Genomic DNA, 11,114 nt, shown 5'->3' on the forward strand with positions numbered 1-11,114 from the left:
ACTACAATAAAATAAAAGAAATAATGAGTCAATAAAGCATAACAAACTTGGCATTATTTTTTGATAATTTGGAAGTGATATATTTATAACTCATTACATGAAGAATTCTGTGGGATCACAAGTACTGTATATACACATGAACAGACTGTTGCAGAGAGTCAAGTTTTGCTGTTTTGTTTGTTTTTTTAATTAAAAAAAATTTTTTTTTAACACCATAAAACAAGATGTGTTTGTGAAATGATTATGTATTTGTAGAAGGAAAATAGGTCTAGACCATATGTAGGTCTTGCAAATTTTATGTTTTTAAGAGAGTAAAAATGTACAATATATACTCAGATGGATGAAACCCCGATGTACAGGTATGAAACACTCATTTGAACCTGTTAGTGGATTTAATTTAAAAATAATACATATGAAATAGAAATGTGATACCATTATTGGCATTGATTAACACAATACACTCAATATTAATAAATTGCATGTGATTTAGCAACTTGATACATTTAAAGTAGGTTATATTTACAGTCTTGTTATTCCATTATGACTGAAAATTAATACTGAAATTACCAAATGTTCCCATCATTGGTCAGCAATTGAAGCAAGGAAGAGTCAATCCCTCCCTGTTCTCCATCCATGATGGCATTTTCTTCCCCAATCACCATCTGCACTGTCTCAGCTATGGCACTCAGGGGTTTGGGTGGAGATCCTCCGCCTGTTTAATTAATTTTATAGAAACATAATATCTTTACTGTAGTAGCTGGCCATAATTTTATTATAAAGTCATTTCACTGTGTATATGCGGTATTTTTTTAATTTATTTCCAAAACAGCTATTGTGAGTCCACTTTCACCCCAATATCAATGTTATATATTTAAAATTATTTCTGTATACTTACTAAATAATACACATATAATTTTCATCTTTTTCAAAAGACAAGATTAATGACATGTGAATTTTATAAAATGGTTTATTATTGAATTTATTTGTACTATATGTTCAAACTAAAGTTGATTAAATCTTGATATAAAATAAAAATCTCAATATACAGCGACTATTTTCTTTATTTTTCTTCGATTCTAAATTGAGCATAAAAATTGGTAATCAAAAATAACACAACCAAACATTAAATGAAGTCAAATCTCAGTAAAACCTATCTTCGCCTGTAAGAAATCTTTATTTATGGGTGCTTTCTCGGACGTCGTTGTTTGCCAATGCTAAATATAGATTTTAAAAAATCAATACACAGTTTCAAGTAAGGGGAAGTACGTGGTCACGCGATTACGGTAGCAGTGTGACAATTCCATTTTGCCCTAAACACAATTTTAAAAAAAGGCTTGGGGTAATTTATGGAGTGGAGCGGAGTGGAGTGATGGAGTCGTGGAGTGGAGTCAATGAATAAAATATTCATGTTTATCATTTATAAAATATACATTTACAAACCACAACACAGGACTTTGATATAGAAATGCTTACAAATAAAATTTAAAAAAAGCATGCATTACTGAATGCAGAAACTAATTTTATATATATATATATATATATATATATATATATATATATACAAGCTGGGGACGGGGGATTATGCTGAATCAACACATTTCAAAGATATTTTTTTGAATTATTTTTATAATGAACACTTTAAAGTAAAAGTTTAAAATGTTGAAAGATTTATAATTCTAACCAACTATCCAATTTTGATATCAGCAGTGTATGTTGACAGCATCCTGTCCTCATTTCCTTTCATTATTCCACACAATAAGGTAAACTAATGTGCATCCAATTAAATGTCAACTCCAGGAACAGATAAAAAACAAACTCTATAATGAAAAAAACTCTCACCCTTAAATTTGATAACACATAGGTCAGCAATTAAAATAATTGTATCCTGAGAGCCTTCTATACGACTCAAAATCTAATCAAGAACAATTAAAGAGAAACTTGATGTTATATACGTTTGCTAAATTTTCTGCTTTTATCAAAACACTCAGGATTTTGTACCAATAACAAAGGATGGAATATACCTACTCCTGCATTCTAGTGGTTTTCAATAGATATTGTGGTATACGAGGGTTGTTCAAGAGAAATGTGAACATTTTAAATATATGAAAATAATATGTCTATAGATAGTATTTCTTTCTCAGTTTAACGAATCTCACAAAATAGCTGTCAGCGCAACACTGACGATGTCAAAACGTAGCTCGTGACGTTTGGGAATTTTTTCCCGAGTTGTGCGTCTTGAAAATTTGTTTGAAGCTCAACGTTTAAGCAGAGTGAACTGAGAAACTTGCTTGTAGAAGTAAGAATAAACCTGGCTTGAGCATTTATTCTGTTCAAATTAAGTATAATTTGACTGTTATCAATTGATTGATAAATCGAGAATTTTTCATATGGAAACGTCACCCAAGACCTATGAAGGGCTTCAAACTTAGACCTATGCTCGGCGCTTACGGCCTTTGAGCAGTGGGGGTTCTTTAGCGTGCCACACCTACTGTAACACGGGGCATCCGTTTTTAAGGTCATCTCCGAGGACCCGTGATATTCACACCTGATGCCGAGCGTTTGGCGATTGAACTATCACTACCCGTTTTAACAACTTGGGTCTGTCGCGGCCGGGATTCGAGCCCCGGCCTACCGCATGCGGGGCGAACGCTCTCACCTCTCGGCCACCGCGGCGGTCTACTTTCTGCTTTTAATTTTCTCTTGTTTTTCTTCATTTAACAATCTACGCTTCTCTCTTCTACTTTCTGCTTTTAATTTTCTCTTGTTCTTCTTCTAATAATCTACGCTTCTCTCTTCTACTTTCTGTGTTTTTTCTTTTAACTTCCTGTTGTTGTTCTTCTTTAAATCTACGCTTCTCTCTTCTACTTTCTGTGTCCTTCTTCATTTTCTCTTTTTCATCAGCTTCAACCAATCTACATGTACGTCTTTGCTTCCTACTTTCTGTGTTAATCCTCTTAATTCTTTTTTTCCCATCTTCTTTAAGCAAACTACGTCTCTCGTTTCTTCTTTCCAAATCTTTCATGTTCAATTGCTCTGCTTTTTTTTTTTTTTTTTTACCAAGTAAAGAACGTTTCAGTCTCCTGCTTATCGTGTTTTTACTTTTAATTTTCCCTCGTTCTTCTTCTCTTAACAAATTACGTTGATCTCTTCTTGTTTTTATCAATCTCTTGGTGTTTTTTTTTTCCTTCTCAAGTACAGAGCGTTTGTTTTGCCTTTTTTCTGTGTCTTTATTTTTGATGTCCTTTTTTTTTTTTTGGTGCCTGTCCCAATACCATTCTCTTTTTGCTTCGTTGAGTTGTTTCTACATTTTTAATCTCTTGACGTTTTTCCTCTGGTAATGATGATCTTTTTTTACTCTGGGAAATTGTGCAGTACTGTTGTCTGTATTCTGCCACAGTAATTTTCTGGAATGCCACAGCTACAACTTCAAAGTATTTTGCATTAAGTTTGTTACTAAGGTTCGTTGCATAGTTGTAAAGTAATTGGCGAGTACTGTGATATACCATGACTGCAGTACCTAAAGGCGAAGGGAGTCCAGTAGAATTCTGTGCATGTGGATCATACGAAAAAATACCATTGTCTGATGAATGGTATAAAGCACAAGTGTAGGAAGCTCCTCCTATGTCTCCAAGTAGAAAGAAAAGACATGGTGAAAACTGTAGAGAATGGTCGATAGCCTGCTGTAAACTCTGGTGATAAAGACATAAGTCTGAAAATTCTTTTAAAATAGACATTTTATAGTATTATTTCCTATATGTCAGAGCTCCTCTTTCTAGTTCTAAACCAATAAGTAGTTTTGTCCTGTGAGTTTGGAGTATTTTGTATACAATGCTGTACCATCATCATGATCTAGATCCTCCACTCTGCATGTAATGCAATGAATAAGGAAAACTGCATAGTTGTAGGTGTACTGCTTTCCTGCATGTTCTGAAAATACTTCACTTCCTTGATGAAGATTATCTCTAACTGATGGAGAATGTTGTAGCTGGCGTTGTTCTTGGTCCATGAGATATGCATTTATCGATGATGAAGACTAAAGAAATTGACAAGGAAAAATGCATGTTGGAACATAAGACTATAAAACATTAAGGGAATATGTCATGAATGTAGTTTAACAATTAAAATTAACATAATAGGCACATATGAAAATGAATATTAAATACATTGAATGATGCAGTTGAACAGTGATCTGTGTTGTTTATGACTCCTTCCTCCTGAATTTCACTTAAGGATGTTTGATCTATACGCCTTCATATCTGCAGCTCTTGAGGCATGGCTCTGCCTTTACATTTTAGGCATGATTGGGTTTCCTGAAAAGGTTTAAATTATAAAATATTCAATAAAAATTCAATAACAAGTATATTTGATACAACAATATATGTAAATTGCAGACCACAAAAACAGCCGAGGAATTGCTTGGCTGTATGTTGTTTATTGTCCCTTTTGTGAATTTTTCACTCATATGGAGACATAAACATTACCAGTGAAGGGCTTCAAATTTATGCCTAAGCTCGGCGCTCAAGGCTGTTGAGCAGTGAGGTTTCTTTAGCATGCCACACATTCTGGGACACCGGACATCCGTTTTTAAGGTCTTCTCCGAGGACCCGTGACAATGTCACATTCACACCTCATGCCGCGCATATGGCGATGGATCTGTCACTACCTGTTTTAACAACTTAGGTCTGTCGAAACCGGGATTCCAACCCCAACCTCCCACATGCAAGGCGAACGCTCTACCTCTAGACCACCATGGTAAATAGATGATGATGAGGAAAGGCTGTTTATGCAAAACCACAGATGGAAATCAAGAAATGGATTGCATACATAATAGATGAAAATTTTATTCATAATTTCACTGTCTTTACGAACATGTAGCATTGTAAACAAAGGTACATGTATCTAAAAAGACATGATGGTTGTGCATAAACTGCACACTATAACATAAGCTTTCATATACTGCTAAGTTTATCATCTTTAAACCTATCATAATAATGTAAAACAAAAGACATAATGAATAAGGTATTGTAGATCAGTTTCTCGAGAAGAGAAGATCTAGTCACAGAAAATGTCATATGCTAATGAGGAAAGGTTTATCATCTTTAAACCTATCATAATAATGTGAAACAAAAGACATCATGAATAATGTATTGTAGGTCAATTCCTTGAGAAGAGAAGATTTAGTCACAGAAAATGTCATATGCTAATGAGGAAAGGTTTATCATCTTTAAACCTATCATAATAGTGTGAAACAAAAGACATAATGAATAATGTATTGTAGGTCAATTCCTGAGAAGAGAAGATTTAGTCATAGAAAATGTCATTCTGAGATTTATTAGCATCCTTATCTTCTGCTTCTGGCATTTTCCCTTCAATAATATCCCGCTCTGGGTCAGAACCTTCCTTGTTCTGACCTTCATTTTGAGAGCCATTCATACCATCCTCATCATCAATGAAAGTAACAGCTGATAAAACTTCTTGGCTTAACCCTTTAACTACCAGAAATTTTCTAGTTTTCCTTCTAAGCTGATAAAAAAAAATAAAAAATAAGACATTTTCTAGTAACATTTTCATAAAGCAACCCATATATATCCTGAAAGGAAAAATGTTGGTTTTCAATTATATAGTGAAATGTGGTGTAACGGTTGCCATGACAACGAAATGAGCCCACAAACCATAGAAATGTGTTTTTTACCTTTCCTATATATAACACACTCAAATTAAATGATTAACAGTCATCATTTAAATAGATTTAAGGATTATCTGTATTCATATACATGTATAGCATTCACATTTACAAAATTGAGTGTTATTTATTCTAGATATACATGTACATAGCCATTGAAGTACTAAATGTGCATGTTACTCTTGGATGCCATTATTTTTTCTTATTTTCCTTCAAAAATTAAAAAAATGGCTAAAATCATTTTTTTTTCACCCTTTTCTTTCCTTGAAATAGAAAAACTGTCCAATAAACTACACTTTGTATCACAATATCTACTTCATATAAGTACTGATATCATAAAAACATAAGCAGTACAAGTTCAAATCTTATAATGAAATTGATACACATAGATACAAAATAGTTTGTAAAATTGTACATGTACTTATAGGTATTACAGTAACAGCAAATGACTTATACCAGTAATCAAAACAGCAATTAAAAACATTCAAAACTTAATGAGAGTATGCTGGTTCTCATAACATAAAGATTAACACAGCTAATCATGAGGTAGCAGATTCTGAACATGGTATGTTTGGAAACATGCACCTTTACAGAGGTGAATATTGCACCCATACACTGTCTCTCGCCTCACGCCTTGGGAACTGCACCACCGCTTACTTTATCTATTTCTCGCTGGTGTGTCTCGCAATACTGGCTGTGGTAACTGGAGGGATACGGGGCTGAGTAAACCGTTGCCTCTTCCGACTGGAAAAGTCCCCGATCAAACACTGGGCAACATCCAGTGAGAATTCACTTATCGAGTAATGCCTATGAGGTTTCATGGTACCTGGGGTGTTCAACCATAGAAGGTAGCTGTTGATGACACATATCTCCAAAATAAAATTCATGAAGTATTACCAGAATTTCTTGGAAGGTCTTCCAACTGGATTCTTTGACCTATATTGCTGTGACCGGTCCACCCCACAGTAGTTCTGCTGATAGTGCTCTATGGCGGTGGGGGGGGGGGGGGGGGCTGAAGAAAGACCATACCACCACCTCTCACTCGCCTGACCGCAGGTTCATCACCCAGAGGGCTAGAAGTGGTGGACAACACATGAACCTACAACATATACTTTTGATAATAAACAAAGTACATATATATTGATAGACACGTCACTACTTGAAGATTGATACTATTCAATTTCTATTTACCGGTTTGTTATCATTCCAAACAGTTATCACCATATTCCCATACTGCATTTGTTGCGCATCCCCACGTTCTAAATTTGGATTTTTCAAGTTGACTGGAAATCCTCTTCTGTTTGACATGATGGTTCCACATGAATATATCCCATACGTTTCCAGACCATACCACCACCTCTCACTCGCCTGACCGCAGGTTCATCACCCAGAGGGCTAGAAGTGGTGGACAACACATGAACCTACAACATATACTTTTGATAATAAACAAAGTACATATATATTGATAGACACGTCACTACTTGAAGATTGATACTATTCAATTTCTATTTACCGGTTTGTTATCATTCCAAACAGTTATCACCATATTCCCATACTGCATTTGTTGCGCATCCCCACGTTCTAAATTTGGATTTTTCAAGTTGACTGGAAATCCTCTTCTGTTTGACATGATGGTTCCACATGAATATATCCCATACGTTTCCAGACATTGAACCAAAGGAATCGAAGTGAAAAATCTGTAATGAATTATTATTCTAACATTTTGAGGGGGAAAGTACCAGTAAAAAACATTTTATTTACGTTACATTACATAGGTCTAAGAATTATGAATAATTTGTAGATGTGCACCTGTCAAAAAATACATGGTGGCCTTTCCACTTGATTTCCTTGCATAGGTGCTTAACAACTCTCTCCAAGTCTCTGTCCTCGCATGTCATCAAATTTGCCCAGATATAGGCGATATTCGTGTGTGTAACCATTTGGTTCACAACGCATCCACACCTGTAAAATGCATATAAATGCTATGCCTAAATTTGCAATGATCGTTGATTTTAAAAATTAGTCTGCATTCTGTCTTTAAGTTCCGTGCAAAGTATATACTTATGATGAATTTGATATATAAACAAACTTTCTCAATAAAATGGAATGTCTTCTTTAAGCTTTTTACACTTAGAGGAAAGTTCTTGAGACTCTAAGTTGCATTCATTCAGTTTCCTTTTATGGTGTGCATTGTCTTTACTGAGGGCTTCCAAGTCGTATATCCTTCTCTCTCAGTTTTGTCTGGATGGAATTGAGCGCGTTGGAAATTTCATCCATGTTTGCTGAAATATTGTCCGTAAGCTTACTAATTATTTTCAACTTGTCTTTTGACAGCTTTCCTTCTTGTTGGATTTTATATAACCTAAACCCGTTAACTGATGAGCAACAGTAGATGTTGCGCCTACAATTCTTCGGATGCTATTTATTTGATCCATCTGCAGAAAAAAATAATGTACGAAAGTTATGAACTTTCAAAGATTTTTTACAAGAACTTGTGCACTTTTTAATGCAGGACGTGTAGTGTAGTTCAAATACCAATATTTGGGAAATGAAAACCAGTTTTAGAGACAATTGTTTAATGTCTGATAAACTAAGGTACAAAAGACCAAAACCCCATTCCCTTCTATATTCAATATTGAACTTTCAAGTTACGGATCCGCTCCGAATTTTATAGCAAAAATGATGGAATTGTGGGACACAGAACTTCTGCATTCGACTGATTGAAACAATTTGTATTCGTACCAACATAGTCATATAATTTTTTTTTTCTTAAAAAAAAATACTTTACATACATGGGTAAGGCAGTTTCTCTTATCCCTAGCAGAAACATACCATGTATGCGCTAAAAATATTCATAAGCAAATATCAAAATACTCACGTAGAAAATTTTCTTCAAAAAAATACTTTATGAAATATTACAGGTTGGGAATCCGTATTTAACAAAATGTGAATCAGGAAATTCTGATATCGGAGACTGTGTTTTCAAACACATATGATAAAAGTATTCATTGTTAAAAACAGAAATTTATAGAATATGTCTATACATACATGAGTAAGGCAGTTTCCCTTATTCCTAGCAGAAACATACCATGTATGTGCTAAAAAAATTCATTGAATATCTACTGGTTGGGAATCCGAATTTAACATGTGACTTGGGAAATTCTGACATTTAAAACACATTAGAAATCTACACATATGTCTTTACATACATGGGTAAGACAGTTTCCCTTATCCCTAGCAGAAACATACCATGTATGCGCTAAAAATATCATAAGCAAATATCAAAATACTCACGTAGAAAATGTGAACTTTTTCCGTCAACAAGCAGTGATTCACGCCACTTCGAGATTATCACCGACGAAAGTTCGGTAACATCAATGAATAAGGTACACTCATTTTGTATCTATTTTGAGACTTTATTTATGAAAACGAACAGTTCTCTAAGATGCAATGTGCAATTAGTATATAATTCAATGAAGCAGTCACGTTTGAACCTACCTTCACTTTGCAACCGGATGTCGAAAATGTTATTTCGTATTCCAATCCCGATCGGCAGTTGTTGACCGGGAGTGACGTATACTTAATCAAATATACATGCAACACCAACCATTTTTCATATCACATTAAAAAACAACGAAAAATATTCACATACACAATGTTATTATTTTATTAGTTTTTGAAAAACAAAATATCATAATTCAAATTGATTTATCTCTCTTAGACATATTGGTAAATAGATGTACATTCATAACAAAGATGATGACATACATACAGACAAAGTGACATGACCCCATAATATATAGGTGTCTTCCTCTTATTGTGAATTACTTCTGTACAAAATTTCAAAACTTTACAATAAAAACTATTTGAGTTATCGCGTCACAAAGAAAATGTTGACGGACAGACGGACGGACAATGTGATTACTATAGGGCTTCCCGCATTTCATGCGGGGCCCTAATTATTGAACAAACCTGGCAACATTTCTGACAAAAATATAACCAGAATTAGTGACGAAATGTACGTATTGGGCAAACTTTCTGAAAAACAGCCAGAAGATTTAACACATGACATTTTAATCTCGCTAACCAGATATCTCAACAAACTATTATAGCGATTTGTACAATAAAACATTCAAACGATTGAAGAAAAATAACAGAATCTATCACTCCTTGATTGATTGTTTGCTGTTTTTCGTCACACTCAACAATTTTTCAGTTATCTGGTGGCGCCCAGTTTTTATTGATGGAAGAGAGAACCCAGATACAATGTACCTGGGAAGAGACCACCGATCATCCGAAAGTAAACTGGGAAACTTTCTCACTTATCGGCGCTTGGCGGTATTCTAACTCACGCCGTCCAGAGGTGAGAGACCGTGTGATTTTGAGTTCGATGCTCTAACCACTCGACTACGGGGGCCCCTATCACTCCCTTGAATATACGCGTGTGCATGAGAGGAATGGTTATACTATACGGTACAAAACGATTACAGGAACCGTAGCTTATGGATTGGTGAGTTTTATTTACAGTACAGTCCACATTTCACACAAAATTATTAAACCCTTGCTATCGTTACCCCACTAGCTGATTTTAGATACTGAAAGTCGACATCAGTTTCCGCACGACGATATTACAGACCAAGGCCTTATGGAATACATATCAGTTTGCAATACCCGCATTACGCTGCTCAACCACTTGTTATCTCAGTAGATAATATCATAGATCTGTGCGTTATGGTAACTATATCTGTATGTTACGTGGTCACAATTCCAAATAAATTGGAGAAAGACCAACTCCGTGCTTTCATGGCGATATACATGCAGATGAAAATACGTACGGCGTAATACATTATGTACTGTTTAAAGTCATCGATATACAATGTACCTCATTTCTTATCATTAGAGGGTCGTCATCGTCGGGAACCCACGGTTGATTACGCTTCGTTCTTCTCTCCATCATGATGGAGATCCATGTAAAAAAAACAAAGTAGAAATATAATAATGAACAACAAATGATTCACGTTCTATCTTTATTGTTAATGGCACGTGAGCAAACTGGACTTTACATTTTTGTTTACCTTATAAGAAAGAGAAATCTGTCTAAGTTTGAATTGCTCATATATTGCTCACGTGAGCAATTTGGACTCAATAACATTCTTAAGTTTTATATCAATGAATTAGTCTTTTGCTCACATCGGTTATCCGCATGTAGAAATCTAACCTCTTGCTCATGAGAATTCAGGTGAAAAAAGCTTTGCACATGTGAAATTAGGTTAGCAAAGAAACAAAACGAAAACACAAGCTAGAACAAGCCGGACGGACAGTGCCATAACATAAAAAGTCTGATTGATTGATTGTATCTTGCTCGATAATTTTTTCTTGAGACGTCACCAAGACCGGTGAAAGGCTGGCTCGGCGCTTACGGACATTGAGC

General features: G+C 34.9%; 1 pseudogene; it reads right to left on the reverse strand.

Annotated features, from left to right (window-relative positions):
• Nucleotides 1-5,301: 5,301 nt before the first annotated feature.
• Nucleotides 5,302-10,640, reverse strand: LOC130051450 (piggyBac transposable element-derived protein 2-like; annotated as a pseudogene).
• Between the last annotated feature and the right edge of the window lie 474 nt (nucleotides 10,641-11,114).

Source organism: Ostrea edulis, chromosome 2, assembly GCF_947568905.1.
Source record: "Ostrea edulis chromosome 2, xbOstEdul1.1, whole genome shotgun sequence".
Lineage (NCBI taxonomy): Eukaryota > Metazoa > Mollusca > Bivalvia > Ostreida > Ostreidae > Ostrea > Ostrea edulis.